Source organism: Protopterus annectens, chromosome 1.part2, assembly GCF_019279795.1.
Source record: "Protopterus annectens isolate FY-2018-M chromosome 1.part2, PAN1.0, whole genome shotgun sequence".
Taxonomy (NCBI): domain Eukaryota; kingdom Metazoa; phylum Chordata; order Ceratodontiformes; family Protopteridae; genus Protopterus; species Protopterus annectens.
In genome coordinates, this window is record NC_056727.1 from 1,151,861,703 (window position 1) to 1,151,884,638 (window position 22,936).

Here is a 22,936-nt window from a genome sequence, read left to right on the forward strand (position 1 = left end):
CATCATATGCTTGATGTGTTCTCTGTTGGTATCTATATAAAATATTCATCCAATTAACACATACAACAATACTGAGTAGGTAACAGTGCAAATTTTTAATCAAGACTGGGGGACCGAGCAGTGGCTCGTTTCCAACTAGATAAATGGCAATAACTAACAGAGTCAAAAAACATAAATTCTGCTATAAATCAGTACAGCCATGTATATGGTATATCCATTGGTATGTTAAACTTTTTAAAGACACTATAGTTCCCAACACTCAAAATCAAACAACATGTAACAAATCACAACCATTGTTGTCCCTCTTATACTGATATGTTGGGAGGATCACAAAAGTGGCCCGGTTTAATTATACATCCAACCTATTTAATATTATACTTTCAAAGAATCATATCAAATATTGTATGTATAATACATACTAAGGTCCAAAGCACCCTTATGTTAAGGAATGTTGTAGGATTGTCATGAAGATAATCAGAAACTTACTTATGAATTATATCCACTAGACTCATACCAATATTTCTGACACATCCAAAGGCAAAAAGCTAGATGTGTCAGTGATTCTAAACATTCAATGTTTTAGGATTCCATTCGCACACTGTCTAATGATCACAGTAATGAATAAAATGTAACTTGTACACTGGCAAATGTATAAACAGGTACATGTAAGAATATCCTGTATCATAGATAGTAGTGCACAATCATATAATATGCTATGTAGTCATTAGGCTAATTATTGTTCCAGCAACGAGCCATAAAGATATACACACAAGATATATACACATATATTGTCCAAACCTATAAAATTTTGTATATAGTTCTAACCACAATTAGAGAGCCAAAATTCAAATACTGTTCACAACTCAATTCAAAGCAGTCCATATACCAAAAAGTTATATCAAATGCTTATAATGAAAATCGTGATTCTAATCCAAAAAATAGGTTGTAGGAGACATATAATATTTAGAATTCCAGTCCCCCTATACAACGTAAGGGTCCCAGATCCCAGTCCTGCACTAATTGCAAGATAGATGTCATCCAATAGTTATATCCAAAAATGTATGCATATTATCATGCTAAAACACAAAAATACTATAAAATTTTGAATAAACCCAACAGATATCCGGATGTATGGCTATATGGTTTATCCGTTCTAAGTGAGGGCAATTACTCTAAGAATTGGTAGTTTTGGATATTGGGGGACATTGAACTGTTGTGGTGATATTTCACATTATATATCAACCTTCATGAGCGGGATACCTACTTTTGTGGATATTTGGGATCGTGACTGTTGAGTGGAACATTTTGTTTGTGGCATTTGAAATACAGCGACGTCTACTTGGAAGCGGTCTGGACATACTCATTTTGTCTGAACTTATCTGATTTAAACAACCTACGGACTAATGTGATATGGACATTTTTTTGTGTTTATTATACTTTAAGTGGTGAAATTGGTGTTCATGTATGCTTAGATGTCAGTAAGTGTGTTTAGTGTTTTACGACACCTGAATTGAAGTAATACCATACTTCGAGAGTTGGGCATGGTCTTATATCAGTATGCTTTATAACTCGGGGATGCATCAAACAGGTTTTTGAACACTTGCTGATTTTTTTACATTGCTTAACCTCATGGGCCTGTAACGACGGAAAGTGTTTTGAACTTTAAATATTATGATTTGGGGGAATGAGTTGTAAGACATTAAGATATACCTAGATATATCTAAGGTACACTTTGGGTATACTGAATTGGTGCATTACTTCATTGTTTGTCTATGTCAAATGTGTATTATATACATGGCATACATGGCATTTAGGGATTAATCAAACATTTATACGAACAAAACTAACTTCTATACTGTTCGTTTCTTTTGGCCGGTATTTACGGAAAGTGTTTTGTAGCACACTTGTTATGTGTTGTAGTGCTTAATGACACTTGAATTGAAGTAATAACATACTTCGAGAGTTGGGTATGGTCTCATATTAGGAGGCTTTATAACTTGGGGATGCATCGAACATATTGTTGAATATTTGCTGACTTTTTACATTGCTTATTTTTATGGGCCTGTAACTACGGAAAGTGTTTTGATCTCTAAATATTATGTTTTGGGTGAATGAGTTGTAAAATATCAAGATATATCTAAGATATACCTAAGGTATATATCTGGCATACTGAAGTGACCATTTAGGGCTATATCAAACATTTATATGAACCAAACTATTTCCTATACTGTTCATTTCTTTTGGCTGGTACTCAGGGAAAGTGTTTTGTAGCACACCGGTTATATTTGGGATGTAGGAGGGTGTCAGATCCCTAACAGGACTAAGATATCTGTTGGGTTTATTCAAAATTTTATAGTATTTTTGTGTTTTAGCATGATAATATGCATACATTTTTGGATATAACTATTGGACGACATCTATCTTGCAATTAGTGCAGGACTGGGATCTGGGACCCTTACGTTGTGTAGGGGGACTGGAATTCTAAATATTATATGTCTCCTACAACCTATTTTTTTGGATTAGAATCACGATTTTCATTATAAGCATTTGATATAACTTTTTGGTATATGGACTGTTTTGAATTGAGTTGTGAACAGTATTTGAATTTTGGCTCTCTAATTGTGGTTAGAACTATATACAAAATTTTATAGGTTTGGACAATATATGTGTATATATCTTGTGTGTATATCTTTATGGCTCGTTGCTGGAACAATAATTAGCCTAATGACTACATAGCATATTATATGATTGTGCACTACTATCTATGATACAGGATATTCTTACATGTACCTGTTTATACATTTGCCAGTGTACAAGTTACATTTTATTCATTACTGTGATCATTAGACAGTGTGCGAATGGAATCCTAAAACATTGAATGTTTAGAATCACTGACACATCTAGCTTTTTGCCTTTGGATGTGTCAGAAATATTGGTATGAGTCTAGTGGATATAATTCATAAGTAAGTTTCTGATTATCTTCATGACAATCCTACAACATTCCTTAACATAAGGGTGCTTTGGACCTTAGTATGTATTATACATACAATATTTGATATGATTCTTTGAAAGTATAATATTAAATAGGTTGGATGTATAATTAAACCGGCCACTTTTGTGATCCTCCCAACATATCAGTATAAGAGGGACAACAATGGTTGTGATTTGTTACATGTTGTTTGATTTTGAGTGTTGGGAACTATAGTGTCTTTAAAAAGTTTAACATACCAATGGATATACCATATACATGGCTGTACTGATTTATAGCAGAATTTATGTTTTTTGACTCTGTTAGTTATTGCCATTTATCTAGTTGGAAACGAGCCACTGCTCGGTCCCCCAGTCTTGATTAAAAATTTGCACTGTTACCTACTCAGTATTGTTGTATGTGTTAATTGGATGAATATTTTATATAGATACCAACAGAGAACACATCAAGCATATGATGACTAGTACAATTATTTGGCTGAGAGAGGGACTTTGTATTATCAAAGAAAGTTTTTTCCAACAGATCATTTAAACTGAATTCAATATGGTTTATAATTGTTTTCAATATTGATCATTTGACTCACACATCTTTATTAAACTTTTTTTGGGTTTTGAATACATGGTATTCTCAATACCCATTGTGTTTTGATCTTCCAGTTCCTTAATACTCATAGTAGTTTGTTGTGGCATTGCAAACATTTGTTGTTTATAGTGGACAGTTATGTCCATTGGAGTGTATAGTACTGAATCTTTGGATTAGTGTTCAACTATTGGTTAATTTAGATTGAATTATTCCGACGTTGTGTTGTTATATCTCATGTATTAGTTAATGGTGGTATAACAATATTACAATTTACCACCAAGCTATTTTGGTGTTCCACCTGATATAAGGACATTTTTTGCCCTGTATTATTGTGTCACTTGTGCTTTCTGCCGCCCCCGTGACTCTCTATCAAGGATTAGGTGCCTAATTTTCCTCTCTGTTTGATGCGACTGGGTTTTTCAACTATTGTCACATCTTTTGTCTAAGTACTATATTCCTTGGACATATTTGTGCTCCATCAGTCTTCACTGGTAGTATACTTAAACATTGTTCACAACATGGATCTAAATACCATTCTATCTGGGTTATGTGCTGATCGGCAAGATATAGCAGTATTTGGCATTGAGAAATTGCCAAGCAATGATCCAGGTAATACGGCTCAGACCTCTTTGGTAGATTGTGATATGTTTTTCCATTCAATCACCAAGGCATTTAAGACTCTTAGATCAAACATTTGGCATCTCAAGTTATTTAAAGCATATTCGGCTCAAAACATGGCTCCCAGAGGATTACGAATACGAACACAACCTCTAGTGGGGAAGCCAGATGATAAACTAAATCAAGATTGGCAGGAGGCTCTTCAGACTGGATCCATGACATTTGTGAACATTTTGTTACAATATTACGAAAGGACAGTAGATTCCAATATATTGGAAATCAAAAACATATGCTCTGAGGTTCAAAAGTTTGAATCCTCCCCAAAATATCAGGATAATATCAAAAAATTATCTTCAGAACTGATGGAGCATGAAAAAACCTTAAAGGAACGTAAAATTAAGAAATTTCATCGTGATTTTTCCGATTATCAAAGGGGGAAACCATTTGATTTCAGTAGATCGGTTAGATTTGTGGATACCAATCAGGTTAGAACAGGGCCCAGTCGCACCAAAAAGAGACCCCGTTCCATTCTCAAAAATAAGGGGGAGAGCTCATATAGCACCTCTGGTGATGAATCCTCCCTTACTGATTTTGAGGGATCAGGGGAAAGAGTTTCACCTAATAGGAAGAAAACTAACAAAATTTCCCCTTTAGAGGGAGTAAGGGACACCGGGGCGGTAGAAAGCACAGAAAGACCAATCACTCCGGTCTCCCTTCAGGGTCTTCTGGACAATTTCTTGAAATAGGGGATACATCAGGGTCCACTCAGAATGTGTTAAATTTATCCAAGACCATATTGACAGATGAACAGGTTACATTATTAAACAAGGGTTTGAACTACATTCCCTCATTTTTCAGCCAGGAATATCACATAGTACAGGATTTACAGGCTTTTTGTAGGAGACTAAATCTTAGACTGTTCTTTGAGGATAACCAGTCAGAACCATCTGAGGACTTCCGTTTTGGCAAGTCCTCATTCCAACCTCCTATGAATAAACACGTTTCCATTTTTATGGACAGTATTTTGAGGGATATTCATTTTGAGAATATGGGACATATCATGTTGGCTAGTAACCTAACTCCTGAAGATAGGATAGCTTTGAATACTTTGTGTGACAACAAAGACATAGTTATTGTCCCTGCTGATAAGGGAGGTGCGGTTGTGGTTTGGAATACTGCGGATTATGTCCAAGAAGGGCTAACCCAATTGTCAGATGCTAAGTGTTATATGAACATGTCTATAGACCCTACACCAGTATTTAAGGATGAGATTGATTCTTTTTTGCGGCTGGCCTATGAGGAGGGTATTATTAATAAGAAATGTTTGGATTCACTTATGGTTTCTGAACCATGCAAACAGATATTGTATCTTTTACCCAAAATTCATAAATCTCTTGTAAAACCACCAGGCAGACCAATAGTCTCAGGAATAGGCTCTTTGACCGAACCACTGTCGGCCTTCCTTACCAAATATCTTAAACCCTTATTGGAACACATAAGATCTAGGTTGCAGGACACCACTCAGTTTCTACAAATTATCAGGGAAACTCAATTGGAACCCGAATGGTATTTATGTACTTTGGATGTTAAATCATTATACACAAGCATACCACATTGGGCGGGTCTTCAATCTATACAATATTGGTTGGAAAGGGTTAACCTATATTCACCGGGCTTTAACACTCTTTTGATATGTATGTCTGAACATGTGTTAAACAAGAATGTTCTGTATTTCCAAGGCCAATGCTACTGGCAGCTACAAGGAACAGCTATGGGGGCATCCTTTGCCCCTATATATGCTGACCTATTCATGGCCTATGTTGAAGAATATATGATTTATGATATATCACATAACATCTTTCAGGTGGAAATGGACATTTGGAGACGTTACCTGGACGACTGCTGGTTGGTGTGGCGGGCTGATGCGTGTTACCTAAGGGAATTTGTTGAGTATCTTAATGATAATGTCTGGGGACTTGAATTTTCCGTGACATATGATAGAAACAGCATTAGCTTTTTGGATGTCACTGTATATAGGAACTCAGACAATACTTTGTCCACCAGGGTTTTTCGCAAATACCCGCAATATAATACCTTATTACACGCATCAAGTTTACATCCCCGTCACACCATCAGGAGTATTCCTATATCCCAGTTCATACGTATCAAACGGCTCAGTTCAAATATTGAGGAATACCAAGTGGCCAGTAGGGATCTCGGTCGAAGATTTACCGACAGGGGATATGACAGATTTGATATTCTGTCTGCACAGAGTAGAGCAAATAGTCTTGAAAGGGATGACCTATTACAATATCACAATAAAAACAAAAATCAATCATCTCGCAGTACAGGTGTCAGATTCATCACCACATATGGTAGAAACGTTAATATGATCAGAAACATTATTAACAAACATTGGAATATTCTACTGGCTAATGAAAAGCTACGAAGTATCCTGGGACCTCGTTGTCTTTTTTCATATAAACGAGGTAAAACCTTAGGTTCTTACTTTTCACATTTCAAACATATGGCAAGTGGGGGGACGACCCATAAACAACTGACACTTCATGGTGATGAACTTATTGGTTCATTCCCTTGTGGCCATTGTGGATCCTGCCAGTATATGCTTAAATCCAAGGAGTTTACCAGTCGCAATACCAGTAGAATTTTTGACATTAAGGTTTTTGGTAATTGCAGTAGCGATTGGGTGGTGTACCTGGCCTCGTGTTACTGTGGGGGATTTTATGTTGGACAAACCTCGAGGGCTTTGAGATTCAGGATGAATGAACACCGTAGCGATATGAAAAACCATAAGGAGACTAGTGCTTTATATCAACACACATTAAAACATCCTCAGGCTAGGTTTACCTTTATGGTTATTGACCGCATTTCTGGAGATAGAACCAACAAACAGGGCTGGCATGGGTTACTGGACCAAAAAGAGAAATATTGGATTATTACATTGGGGGGTTTATTTCATCCTGGATTGAATGACCATTTATAGGGAAGTTGGTTATTTCACAACATTAATGTTGATATATCTGACACCAAAAAGTGGATTACATTTCTTTAGGTTATCCTTTATGTAGGGATAATGATCACTTAGCATCTTGGCTGGTACTGATCATGGGCCCTACTCTAATCATACATAGTATATGGACTATGTGCATGTGTAATACAATGACCAATTTGAACCATTGTGGTCATATAAGCTCAACACAGTTTTTTATTCAGTATCTCAATCAGTTGCACATATTAACATACTTTTTTAGATCTTGGTGGTTAAGAATGTCTCTTTTGATTTCTATTTTCCAATACTTAATTGAAGATTTACAGCATGTATCATTTAGCAAGTATAATGGCATACCCATATTTAGTTATAGGTGTATACTCACTTCATTCCCTGTATACATACGCCTTTGATTTCCCCATTGTTCTGATATAGCTTGTTTAGGCCTCTTACCATAAGTACTCGATATCCAACATTTTTGGTGCTTCAAATGAATAATTGTTGAAAAGCTAAGGATTATGGCTATACATATATAGACTGATATAATATGAGTATATGACTGGATGGATAGGCCATATCATTTAAATAAGTGGTCCTATCTTATGTATACATTTTTTGGGATGTTCACCCTAATTTTCAGGACTGATTTCACTATTATCTTAGACAAGATATTAATACATAGTTGCATTTACTATTACATTATCAGTCTTGGAGGTTAACGACACATATTTTGGGCTTAATCTTTGGTATAAGCCTTACATTGTGGATGTTGCTGATTTTTATTTTTTATTTTTCCTTTTTTTATTGTTTATTTCAGTTATTTTGTACACCCATATATACTCATATATGTATATTCATTGCGATTTCCTATATATATGCTCTATTTTTCCTCAATTTTGTTAGTTCATTTAATTTGAGCACTTGATGTATTATACATTTGGTGCTTTTGTAGCCAGTGCTAATGGCTATTCAAATACAGTTTATTAATATGAGTATGAGGATGGATATACCATAATATTATAACAACTCTTCAATTCTATGTATGCACCTCTTTGGGGTGTTTAGCCTTACATTCAGGAATGACTTTGTTAGCATATACAGTACCCATTGTATTTTTGTATAAAAAAATGAAGATGTTTCAAATTTATTAATATTCATGAGCAAATGATTTTGATTGGCTCTGGATAAGTACTTAAAAGATGATTAAAATGGAACTTGACTACATTGTGTTACACTGAAGAAGGCTGTTTGCCGAAACTAGTCTGTTATAGACACAAGTATTTAATAAATTTATTGAACTCTGTGCTGCCTTGCTGGTCTATTTGGTCTATTTGGTGCTTTTTACATGGTTTGGACCGTGCAAACCCTCGTGCATAGGACTTGGTATGTGCTTTATTACCAAAACAAACATTAGAGAGACTGACCAAGTCCCAGGAAAACTAGCTGAATTAGTGGCACTCAAGGAGTTTGGTTACTGGGTTTTTTTGTATGGACATTACCAATGAACCAAGTTATGACAACGCTTATGAAGCAGTAAGGTAGGACATGTCTTGTTTCTAAATGGACGTATTTCATGGGAACATGGTTTAAAAAAGGCAGATGAATATACTGAGAGAGATGAGGAGAGGAAGAAGGGGGACTTGTTAGAAGGACTAATATTAGTATAGCGAGTTGAAAAAATAACCATGTAACTCAAGCAAATAATTTCTTAGAATCCAGCTGAAATCCAATGCTTCAGGTATGGTGAGAATTATTCGTAAATGATGCTTGCAACAAGGATTGTGTCAGTGTGATTTGTTTTCATTTCTATAAATGTATGATTGCCTATGTAGTAAGTGATGGCTTATTAAAGATGTTTTTTTGTTTAAAAAAAGGCAGGAATTGAATAATTTATGTAATGTTGCTTAGCTTATATGATATATAGCAATATATGTGAAGTATAATATTTGTTATGTTAATATAGTTTGATAACTTTTATAGGAACGTAAATTTGCCTATGCCACAAGTGATAATTCAATAAAGTTGTTTTTAAAAAAAGGGGGAGGATAAATGATTTCATCTGAACTGGGAATGAGGAAATAAGGTATGGCAGAGGAGCAGGTTTCATAAAATTGTTTTCTTTCATCATGCACTTCTATGTGTTTTGAACTAAGAAGGGAGAGATATTTGAGGAAGGTGTTAGTTTAGACTGAAGGATGACTTTTTGGAGTAGCATGCCTTTTGGCCTATGGCAGTGCTGTTCATACAGGTGATTATAGTTTGGTAAAAATGCAGGATGCTGCTTTAAGGTTTATTATAATTTATAATGGGTGTCAGCATATTACTAGCTGTAAAAAGTTGAAGAGATGCATGAAACACGTCTCCTATTTCAGGGCCAAAGCATAAGGGAAAGAGATGAAAGGGCTGAAGAATCAGCTAGAAAAGGAGGTTGAAACATCTAGCAAAACAAGTAAAGAGCTGCAGAATGGAGGACTGGAAACGGATTATGACTTAAAGAGCAAGAGGGCCTTTGGATGATAAACCACTAGCTGTGACTTAAGAAGTAGACGAGGAAGGACTAGGATGATAGCTGTACAGGAGAACCCTAAAAGGAGGATATGGATGCAGCATGGGTGGTCAGTTGGGGTCTATATTATAACATAGAATTTTATAAAGTTCAAATGTTATAATATCGAACCAGTAATGATGAACGCTGAAGACAGCAAAGGTGTAGGACACCAAATTCTTTCCCAGGGAAAGAATTTGGTGGGCCATTGCTGTGGCCTTGTGGTTTTCAGTGATCGATATGTTGGAACGTTACGGGTCAGGTTCAGGTAAGTGTGCGATTGTGTGTAGGATAGGGTTAGGGGGCAGGTTAGATGAGATAGGGTTAGGGAGCGGGTCAGGTAAGTGTGCGGTTGTGTGGACATTAGGGTTAGGGCACAGATCAGGTAAGTGTGCGATTGTGTGTAGGTTAGGGTTAGGGGGGTTAGGTGAGTTAGGGTTAGGGCATGGGTCAGGTAAGTGTGCAGTTGTGTGTAGGTTAGGGTTAGGGGCGGGTTAGGTGAGTTAATGTTAGGGCACGGGTGAGGTGAGTGTGCGATAGTGACGGACCTTAGGGTTAGGGTTGGGTTAAGGTAAGTGGATAGCTAGTAGTATATGTAAAGTTTAGTTTAGGTTTAGGTGTAGGATTTTAAATGTATGTGCGTGGATTGCTGTTTTTTGTGTGTGTTTGTGTTGTGTGTATGTTTCTCGGAATAGCGAATTTTTTCTCTGGGAAAAAATTTGCTATTCTGTCTGTTCGATGTTTTCGGATTTCGGTGTTTAGGGTTCGATATTATAACATTTGATGTTTATGAACTTCGATGTTATAATATAGACCCAGTCAGTTGATATGCAGTGCAAAGAAAAAAAACATTGGGTGTATTTCAGGGAGCCAAAGGAGGAGGAAAAGTGGTAAGCAGTGAAGGAGAGAGAGAGAGAAGGAGGAGATGTAAAGTGATGTGCAGAGTTATGAAAAATGTATGAACAGACCTGGCTAGTCTGACATTTTGTGTGGGTCTATAAGAGCACTCCCAAAATAACACATGTATTGCATCAGCTCAAAGGGAATAGTTAAAGGTGAGAAGCAGCTAATATGTTTGGTCTGCGTCATAAAAAGATAATAAAGTGATTATTGAAACGTCATCTTAGGGTGAAGGATATCACAGCAGCATTAGCGTAAATGAGAAAAAGCCAGTGAATTGAGCCAGGGCTATGATTTTATAAAACTAGTCAACAATCTTAATTTGCAGGTGTTATGTCAAGAGGATTAATCAGAACAAACCATTCCACTGTTACAGCAGTATTTTTAATTATCCAGAATATATGTAAGGCAAAATGGCAAACTGTTTGTTGTATCATCACAAATGTAAGGAGCAGAACCCCATAACATAGTACATTACATTTATTTATAGTGAAATGTAACACCAAGTCTACCTGGAGTGCTTAAATGTGCTACTACCCCTCCAGAGTTACCTTCCTCTTTACCTTCTATCCACCTGTCCCATGCACTCTTAAATGCTCTGTGGATTTCTTCTCTGTTTCATCAACCCACACAACGTTTGGAGATCTAGGGATTATTAAGTCTCCCCAATGCACTGCCCAGATATTTGACTTCTACCTGTCAAATAAAGATGAAGTTGCAATGTAAAGCTATCTGGCTGTGTAGTATATAAGAAGGGTTGAGCCCAGGTCAATGAAGACAAGGGCGGCAGTCATACAAAGCAGTTTATTTCTGTAGCAGGCAAACTTCTGCCTTTTCTAAACTTAAGCAGTCTTAAAATAAAGTGAACCAACTAGCGTGACACTCCAAAACCAATAACCCTTTTCTAACTACTGCACCAGAATAATTTGCCAAAAAAGTCTATAATATACCAAGGGTCTAGTCACCCTCTAATTCCACAAAAGACAACAACACTCAAGCTTTTTGTAACAGCCTTTTGCCACACAAACTCCTCCTTACAGAAACATGGAGATTTTTGCAAATTTTTGCCCAGCACTAGTTCACCGGGTTTGGAAGGACTCACTTTCTAGTTTCTGTAGTTATTTAAGAAACTCTTGCCCTCTCATATTTCCCATCTTTTTAACCCATCACTCACAAAATACAAATTTCCAGATCTGAGGAATAAACCTGTAGGCACACCCATTCCAAAATGTACCACGCCTTCAAACATCTTTTTGACTTTTGTCCAGTCTTTCAGCAATCACATTTAGATAAAGCATTTTAAAAGGAAGTAGACAAACCACTTAAGGATGTTTTATATCAATACAAGTTATTGTCCCTTTACCACCATGACCTTACACAAACTAGAAGTACACAAACTACTTTAAATTTGCTTGTAAATATCTTTGTTAATGTGAGTAAAGGTTGCCTCATAGGTTCCCTTTTCCTTAACCTTACAAAAGCCTTTGATTTAGAAAATCATAACTCTTCAGTAACTCACTTGTACATTCCAGATTAGGAGTCTCGTGAATAGACTACTTCACAAGCTTTCATAGAAATGTTAGTGTTAAATATAACAACAAACTTTCCAGCCATGGAGCAATACCTAAAGAGCTCCCCAAATTTGTATATTTGAACCCTATCTTCTTTAGCACTTTAATCAGCTTCCTACCCTTTGACTCCAAACTCTCAAATATTACCTTTATGCAGATAATATTATCCATTATGATTCAAGTTTGAAACAGAGGTTTATCATGCACAACCTGCAACAAATTCTTAAAAACCGCCATTCCTGTCTACCAGTGAAACAGCTAACAATAAGTGCCAAGCCTTAAAAAATACATCCACCTCATACCTCTCAACTTCTATGCCCAAGAATTATTGACAAAGCCAAAATTAATGGTGGGGAGGGGGTGGCAAAGTGCCAAAATCAAGGACAAATTTTAAATATTGTTCTTATAACAGGATTTGCATTAGCATACATTTTCTGTAAGCCTGAAACTGAAATATCTGTCATTATCAAGTGATTGCAATCCTCGATGATTTGCCAGAAAATCACAACTTGTACAAGGAACAGAACAACAATATAAGACAAAAATCTGGAGATAATGCAAAAATCTGAGCAGTTGTAAAGTGTGATCTACAGCCAATCAATATGTTGAGCAAGTTCAATTTCAAATCCCTTTATATGCCACTCAACTCTAGTTTCTTTATGGGCTTGCACGATAGCAATATTAAAGTCCAAAGTCAATTCTTCTATCTGTGGTAGTCACAAAATTCTTCACCTCCTCATGCCTATAGGCTGAATTTTTATATAAGTAAAAATATCCTACACCTCTGCTTGGAATACAGCCCCCCCCCCCCACTAATGGTGTACACTGCAAAGAAAAAAATAAGTAACCTGCAAATCTTTCTAACAGAATACACAAGAGCATCCTTTACCTCTAACCAAGCACAAGTGTATTACACTCCAGAATGCCAACTGCCTTCATATAAAAGAACAGACAGACCTCCTTCTCCTTAGCCTAATTCATGTGGCTTTAAGCCTTACCACTTCGTTCACAGACCAGTTATGTGGAACAATACACCCTAAATCTGTCTTCTATTGCAACTATTGCCCAACTCTTACTCTTGCATTTTTCTAACCTAGTCTCAGCTGATGTTGCCTTCTTTGTTCTTAGACTTAAACTCTGGGACTGTCTCTCTACACATGTTTACAACTGATCCACTTACAATCAATTTAAAAGCAGATTAATTGACTGTCTTACAAAAAAGGTATTCCTGACACTGCTTAAGAACACCTGCAGTTATTTGAGCTATATATATCACAGAACTAAATACCTTCTCTCTATATATTACTCTGAACTCTACTTGACTGTCTGCCTACATGACCCACTGATTGTCTCTTCTCTAACCACTTCCTTTGTCATTTACAAATTAATAACTTCAAAACCGTTGCCTCTCTCCTCAGTTTAATTTCTCATAGGCTTTTGGGTTTCTAATACCATAAAGAGAATGGACATCATTATAAGCCAAAATATGATTAAAGATTGTGAAATTAGTATTGTTTCAGTCTCTGATGTTCACCAAAAGTACTCTTCGCAACACTTGCAATGTGCCCAGAATTGACTTCTCCTGCAATTCTTATGGACTTAACATGTATCGGTAACATATCTAAATACACCTGTACATTCTTTTTTATAAGACTCATTGCTCCTACTGTTGGAGCTGTCTGGATAGCCTTCTTCCACACTGTCCTCATTTCTGCCTGCAAATCCTGGTATTTTATGACTCCGTGTCTCTCTGTACATAAGACACTGTAATCACTGGGTGTAGCAATTTCAATGATCAATGCTACTTTTGTCTTCTTTTCATGGACAACTATATCTGATTTTCTCACATCTTTTTTTTTTGAACTGTTGATAATGGGTGACCCCAAGTGATGCGAACTTCATAATTTTCTGTAATGGTTTGTGGCTCACGTTTCTAATGCTTCCTAGCTACTTTAATATTATAATATTTGCACAATCCCCAATGCAACAGTCTTGCCACATTATTATGCTTTTCAGTATATAGGCCTTCACCCATTAGTGTATAATACCCAGCAACAAGATGTGTGACTGTTTCCAATTCTGTTTTACAAAATCTGCATTTGTCTGCTTCTCCCACATGTTCAGTGGACTTTGTAAACCAATGTATCCATAGTCCATTATCCTGAGCTGCCAATATTAACCTTTTGTCTTTTGGTTTAAATTCACCTCTCCTTAACCATTCCTGCATTAGATCCTGATTGACATGAGATTGTTCCAGGAGTTTCCTGTACTTACAACTATATTTATGTATTTTCACACATTTCTTGCCTTCTCATCTGATCCTTCACCTTATATTCTTTCTTTAGTTTTTTTTTGGCACATTCAGTCCCTGCCTGATTTTTATCTACTTCTGGTGTGATTTCCATTCTTGCTTGACACCAATATACTTCTGCTAAAGTAAGCAAGAAATTCATCTTGGCTTTGTTCTTCTCATGTTCTTTTTTAAACTTTCACTATGTTTGGTTATCTTGTGAGGTCAGCAGATATTTATGCAGTCCTGCAACTACAGATCCATGCATGTAATCAGTTTCAAGGAGGCCCATACATCCTTCAGAATGAGGAATATATAATTTTGGTATAGACTGATTTTTAGAAATCATTTGATAAACATGACGCATTTTACTTGTTTTCCTGTCCAATTGATCCAATGCCTTTTGGGGCCAGTCTTTCACCCCAAAACTGTAAGTTATAACAGGAAGACCAAACTGGTTTATAGTTTGGACTTTGTTCCCAGATGTCAGGGCTGTTTTCAGTATTAATTTTAGTCTTCTAAAATATTCCTTACTAAATTTTGTTCACATTTTGTTCATGTTTATTGTTGATCCTTTATCAATTCCAAATACTTATACACTCCCTCTTTCTCAAGTTCCTTTATATCACATTCCTGTCTCAGACTGATATTTTCTTGGTGCTGCAGCTTTTCTGCTTTAATTGTTGCTTTTGCACATTTAACAAGACCAAATGACATTCTTATATCATCTGAGAAAGTTTTGACCACTTGTAGTTGTGCTTTCAGTTCCTCATCTGATGAAAAAGATGAAAAAGAAGATAAGAAGTCATTACACTTCGGTGTTTTCTGGGGGTAAATTATAGCCATGACCTAATCTGTTAAGTAAACAGCTTAATGGGTTAAGTGCAAGACAAGAGCAGCAGTGACAATGAATCACCCTGGAATATCCCCCTTTGAATTTTTACCCCTAGGATAATAATTTGTCCTTTATCCTAGCTTAGCTGCAAAGTCGTTTCCCACTGTTTCATGGTCATTGTAATGTAATCAATGTAGGGTGTATCCTATACATTTTTAAGCACTCTTTTGTCTATGAATGTAGGATGCTGTTTAATGTTTTTTTTGTAGTCTATCCATGCCATACTTAGATTTTTTCTGAATTTTACAATTCTCCATTATGACTTTATTTAACAACAATCAATCCATTGTTCCATATGACTTTCTTTTATTACCTTTTTGTTCTGTTGCCATGATTGAGTTTTCTTCTAAATGATTATAAACTCTGTCAACACCAATTCCAGTGTATAGTTTATACAGTGTTGGAAGGCAAGTTATTGGTCTATAGTTTTTAGGATATCTTACAGGTTCACTCTTAAGAAGTATCATTTTTCCTGTTGTCAACCAAGCTGGTGTCTGTTTAGAGTGCATATATAAATAGTTCTTATTCATGGCTAAATCTTCATGTAAAGATGTTAGTACTATTAGCCAGAATTTAGGTACTGCATATAGGCCTGGGGTTTTCCATTTAGGAGCTTTTCTTAATTCTGTTTCCATTTCTCTGGCTGTTATTTCATTCCATTTCATATCCTGTACATTTGAACTTCTTATTCTTTCTTTTACTTCTTTTATCCATTCAGCATCTTTGTTATGTTTCACAGGATCTTCATGAATATTTCTCCAAAATATGTCTATTTCCTCATTTTTGGTGGTGTTTCTATTCCTTTTGCCTTGTTTTTTGGGTCATCCATAAATTGCTTATTTTGTATTTTTCCTTTATATTTACCTGCAAATCTTTTAAGTTTTTTTACCTGTGCTGATATTTTTAGCTTATTATTTGCAATAGTGTACAATAGATCCTGTTCTCTTCTGATACTGTGTATTGCTTTTATCACATCTGAGTATTTATGTTGATCTGTTCCCTCTTCTGTACTCTTTTAACAGTGACACTTCTTATCTTAATTGCTTTATAGTTTTTTCTATTCAATACTTCCATGATGGCACTTGATTTCTCCCCTTCCTTTCCCTTACTGCCCTTTATTTTTGTTGTAAGACTTTAACTGTTATTAATTTAGCTGCACAGTAATATATCCTATCTACTTCTGTTATAGCGCATTCATTTCAATGAACAGTCCTGATTATTATGTTCATTTGTTTTATCAGACTTCTAACATTTTGGGTCTTATTGACTTTCTGTAGTTTATTTCTTTCATTGATCTTAATATGTGTGTCCATCTCTATTAAATCAAGCAACTCTTCCCTTAGATCATCTTGTAGTAGATGAAATACACGTGTCATGATTCTTGGCATTTTCTGGATAAAGTAAATGGACAAAGTTTTGATAGCAATGATATCTTTTTAAGAACTGATGTCCGGGATCTTTATTCAGTTAGTCCACATCAACTTGGGGTGTCCTGGTTTTCTAAATTTCTTTGTAGGAAGGGGATTGCACAGGACAAGATTAACAATTATGTGGACCTTTTGGAAATTGTACTTCAGAATAATTTTATTTTGTTTGATGGAAATATCTACTTACAAAAAGAGGGGGTGGCCATGGGGTCTCCCTGTGGCTCCCAGTTTGCCAACATAGTTATGTTGGAATGGGGATTTCAGTTTGTTTTTAATAGTCCTTTTCACTCTCATTATAAGCTTTATTTATGCTATTTGGAAAATATATTCATTTTATGGAAGAGCGATAAGGCTATTATTTGCCAATTGAGTATATAATGTCTATGATGGACTTTCTTAGATTTATTTATACTATGAATGATGTGAGCATTGCATATTTGGATGCTTTGTTTAATAAAGATGTGTCTATTAATGTATTTATCTCTAAAATGTACCGTAAGTCTACCTTCTTGAATACGTTCTTGCATTTTGATAACCCTCATCCTTTTACACAAAAAAGAGCTGTTATAAAAGGGCAGCTGGTATGGGCTGCATGTATGAATACTAGATATGAAGATTTTGTTGAAAAATGTGAAGGATTATTTAATATGTTCACTATTGGGGTTATCTGCCAAATTTAATTAGGGAGCTTATTCAGGAGGTAAGTTATAAAAGAGAGGTTGGACATTTTGTTCCTTTGCTGAAATTGGGAAATTCTGTTAAATGAACTGACTCTGATTTTCTCGAATCCAACCATAGACTGCAATGTAATTCATATTTTGGTAATAATGCATTTATTACAATTTATAGGGTTGATAGTTAGTTATTGTGTAATTCATTATATAAAAATTGGAATGTTTTAAAGGAGAATGTGGATATCTGGGAGGGGAGGTAGATCCTAAACCAAAAATATTTTTTAAACATGGTTTAAATATTAAATGGATTATGGAAACTACGCCAAATAATAACAATAATAATAAAATTAAATGGGGGTGAAGTAAGTGTGTGTGGGAGATGTAATTTCTTGATATATTTTGGAGAGTTATTATATCATCTTTTTGGGTAAAGTTGTTATTGCCAAGCATAAATCTAATTGTGAAAGTTCAGGGCTCATCTACTTGACACAATGCTAAATATGCCCATGTTTTTATGTGGGGAAAACTGAGCAAAAGCTTTGGGAATGGATATATGAGCATATTTATCATATCCATAAAAGGAGGGATAATAATGCATTACCCAAGCATATAATCAGTTGTAATTCACATTATTTTAAAATTTTTATATTGGAGAAGATTTTCCAAAATCCACGAGGAGGACCCTGGGCAACTTTATTAGAAAAAGAAAATTGTTTTGCCAGATTTGGTTGAATTCCTACAAATTGTCAGGTCTTAATGATCATATTATTATAGGCCCATTCTTAAATGAAAGGCGCTAAAAAAGTGACCCATTTATGAATATTATTATATGTTTATTTTGTGCAGATTTGTGTATGCATTTAATTATATATATATATATATATATATTTTTTTTTTTTAAGTGTTATGGCTTTATTGAATTTAATTAGTTATTGATTTATTTTTTTATTCAAGGTTATGGGGCTAGGTTTAGTATAGTGAATAATTGCATATTTATTTGGCAGTTTGTGAAGATACATAAAAGGTATCTGTCTTTTTAAATTTTCCGGTGTTTGAAGTCACATGACACAATTTAGTTTTTAAGTAGTTTGCTATAGTCACTAGTGAATGTGTTTGCCTAATGAAATTTTGTGTATGACAAAACAAAAGAATTTACCCTTTAATTGTTTTTTTTTTTTTTTCTTTTTTTTAACAAATTTACATTCTGAGTAAATTGGTGACCATTATCATTGCTGGCTTTTTTGTTTTTTAGTTTATCTGTAGTTGATTGTGGTTTCCCTGTGTGCATTTTTTTTATTTTTTAGCCTAATGCTGTCCATGATATTTGCTATATAAAATACTGTCTATATATCAGTGTCGTCTTGGTGAGATTTTATAAAAACAGGGCCCACCTTGTGAAGATACTCACCGAGACTTGAGGATGAATTAAATTCCAGAAATACTACTCTCCTTTACTTGCTGATTTTAGCATCTCTCCTCTTGTAGTCCAGCAGTGTGCTACTCCTTATGTGGTGACACACTTCAAACCTGCAATGACTATCTCTGTCTGACTTACTGATATTCTTCTTCCTACGTGCGTGTGTGTGTGTGTGTGTGTGTGTGTGTGTGTGTGTGTGTGTGTGTGTGTGTGTGTGCGTGTGTGCATGTGTGTGTACATTTAGATAAAGATAGAGGTATTTAAAGTGCCTAAAGAGGAAGGACAGGGTTTGTGAAACAGAAAGAAACTGGAGCTTGAAGATCTGTCATAAAGTCCAGTTTTAGTTCACACCAGAACCTCACTGCACTAAAATCATTGTTCCTTTAAAGAGAAACTGGTTAAACCTACCCCCCCCCCATGAATAAAATTTCAAAACAAATGTTATTCAGATGGCAAAGTAAGTCCCATGTGTCTTACTCATGGAAACTCCCCCTGGTATTACAGTCTCATTCCAAGTATGTCAGTGATGTTAGGACTTAACAACACAGCTAATTATTCCCCTATCAGCCAGTTTCATTATCAAAAAAATATATATGCTCAGTGCAAATTATTCAAGGAAATAGTCTTCAGCAACTTAGGCTTGAAACAAATGTTGGATTTATGAAAGGTATATGAGGGTAAGAACAGCCCATGGGAGACTTTTGAAGGTAGGCACCTGGAAATGGCAGCAGTTATAAGTCAGACTCTAAGCAATTAGATAAGAAAGAGTTGCTAACAAGTCTCACTTGTGCAGATTTATTTAAATTAGGGAAATATAGTCAGAAGGAAAGCTGTAGCAACAGCAAAAAAGGGGACACACTTGGTGGCGCTGACTGTGAAGAATGAGAGGACCCTCACCTGCTGGCTTATCCATTCTGGGGAAAAGAGGAGACTCTAGCTCACCACTTGTGCGACACCTTCCAGGAACCCCAGGTGTTGCACCTGTGGCGCACCAGACTATAAGCATGTACTCGCATAGTATATACACATGTATACAAGTGAAGATGCACAGGCATATGCCCCCTGCCGCAAGCAGCTTCCAGTAGAGGAGCTCCACTAGAGATGGGTTAGGCTGCTCTGCAGGATCAACAAACTGCTCTACTCACTACCACACAACTCCAGACAAAGGGAGAGGGGTAAATATGCCAATTGGCCTACCTAGGCAGGGATGAATGAGCTGTGGGGCTTGTCTTTATCACGGGGATGCTCAGCTATTGCCCCACAGAATGAATGGCCTAATTGGGTGCAGGTAGTGTAACCACTGGGTGGGTCCTGTGGAGGACAAAAGAGAATGGACTTGGGGTAGTAATTTCAAGTATCATAAAGCAGAGAACATGGTGTGAGAAAGTAACAAAGTGGGTTAATAAGATGGTGTAATATGCAGGAAGAGAAGAAGCTATTATCCTTCTGTACTGACAGCCAGTAAGAACTTGAGCAAAATGTATCCCTGTTCCAGAGACTTTAATTTTGTAATGGCATAAACAGGATAGAATGTATTCTAGAAGACTGAAAAAGAAATGCTAGATCATCATCAACTTTTGATCCATGAAAGATCCAACCCTCTTTGATCCTCCATTTCTTCTCAGAACAAACTGTTCCTGAAATACTATGTTAAAGGAACTAGACCTTCATCAATTGAGAACTAAGATATGTGAGCATGATAGATTCATACCCCAGCATATCCCCCATGTCTGGAACAAACTTTCACTACATGTCAAACAGAGTAGCACCCTTGCCTCCTTCAAGGGTAACCTAGATAATTGGATGGGTTGGCTCAAATTCTTCATCAGTCTATCTTTTGTTACCTTCCCTGAGTCTGAAGTGAACTTCTTTTTTTTTTTCAATAATAAATCTTTATTCTTTTCCAATTGTTAATACAACACTACAACATATGTACATTATATACATGAATGCTTTCAACAGTTACATAAGATCATTATACATTAACGTCAAATTCTAAAAAAGGTATTAAAAAAGAAAAAGAGAGAAGAGGAAAAAAAAAAGGAAAAAAAGATCTAATATTAATATAAGGTTAATCTATACTAATCTCCATATTAAATATGTACTTCCCGGGGAAAAGTGGATTAGAACATTAAGCTAACACAATGTTATATATTTGCTCCCATATTTTTGTATTATTTATATTTTTCTTATGATCTTTAATTAGTAATTTATGTGCTAAAATATGTTTTATCACTACACTTTTAAAGTTTTCCCATGAAGTCAAAGATGGATTCAGCCAATATGTAGCTATATAAAGCTTCATTAACAAGAAAATATTTATGAGTATGATCACTTGGGATCTATTCAAGTAATTCAGAAGAATATGAAGAATCATAAACTCCCAAGAAAGTGTGGACTGTTGATAACCCATTTTTTGTCATTGAATTTTTAGAGAATTCCAAAGTTTGAATATACATTTACAGCTCCAGAACATGTGTAAAAGGTCAGCGGTTTGATCAATACAATATGGACATTTAGGTGAATTTTTCGAGTTGAATTTATGTAAGCTGAGGCGAGTGTAGTAAGCATTATTAAATATCATCAGCTCAGTGAATAATAGCTTTTGAAGAGATACTGATCTTAAAGTTAGATTAATTGCTTTCAATATTTTATTATCATCACTCAGTAATAATTTATCCTTCCAATATTTAGATAAAAGTATTTGGTTATTATATTTCACATCTTTTATCAAATTATATGAAGCCGTTATATATTTGAAGTCTTGCATAAGAGTTTGCCATAAGTTTGAACAAATGGTTAAGTCTTCTTCATTAATTTTAAAATTACTAAAATAAGTTATTGAAAGATCCTTTAATTGTCTCATTATAATTAAATAGGAGTTCGGAAGGCTCAGCTCTCTTAACATGTCATGTATTGAGATACCAAGAAAGGGATATAAATCAAGTATGGTTAAATCAATTATAAGTGGGAATTTTTTAAGATCTATCAATTGATTACCGATTTTCAAATTCGGGTTCTTATGAAATGGTTGAAAGGTCATCATATACTGTAAGAGATTTAGTGATTTAAACAGGTTTTGTATTGATATTATATATAATTTAATATGTTCCATCAAAGCGTATATTTTAAAGGTATCTTTATTTAAAAAAGGTAATGCCTTAAAATTAATACCCAATTTGACAACATGTTTGTAATTCAAAATCAACCACTTGGGTGACCATTTAGTACTGGACTTATCAAAGTTAACCACTCTTAGAATTCTATTAGCATTTATTATTAAATAATATGCTTCAAAGTTCGGTAATTCTAAACCACCCTTATTTTTCGGAGTCATCAGTTTATCATAGGATATTCTAGTTTTCCTAGGTTCCCATACAAATCTACCTAATTCCGCATGAAGTTATTTAAAGAATTTCCTAGAAATTGAGACTTGAGTAGCTCGAAAAATATATAATATTCTAGGGAGAACATTCATTTTAATAATTGAAGTCTTTGCCATTATTGGTAATTTCAGATTATTCCATCTTTTTAAATCAGACAGTATATGATCCCAAATTAGCTTGACATTGTTCACATAAAAGTCTCTATTATCTGTTGAGGAAAACAATACCTAAATATTTTATTTTTTCTTCGGATTTTACCTGACCTACCAATGGTAAAAGCGAAAAGGGTGTAGGCGTCTTTAAGGGAAATAAATTGTTTTTTTTTTTTAATTTATTTTGTAATTAGATATTTCTGCAAAATCTTCCACTGCTTTTAATATCTTCTTAGTATCTGAAACAGGCGTCGTACAATAAATATTAAGATAATCAGCAAAAGCAGCCATAGATATTTTCGTACCATATATTATTGGAGCATTATGATAAATATTTTGCTTAATGTATAAAAATAGTGGTTCTAGATATAAATTGAATAAAATAGGAGATAGCGGACATCCTTGATGGGTACCATTCTTAATTTGTATTCTTTTTGAAAAATTTTTATTAATATATAAAGTTGTATAGGGATTATTATA

The 22,936-nt window shown here is 35.1% G+C and overlaps 1 protein-coding gene across 1 annotated transcript in view; it reads right to left on the reverse strand.

The window, feature by feature from the left end:
* LOC122792268 (protein THEMIS2-like) overlaps nucleotides 1-22,936 on the reverse strand; it is a 655,074-nt gene that overhangs the window by 450,968 nt on the left and 181,170 nt on the right. The window lies entirely within an intron of this gene.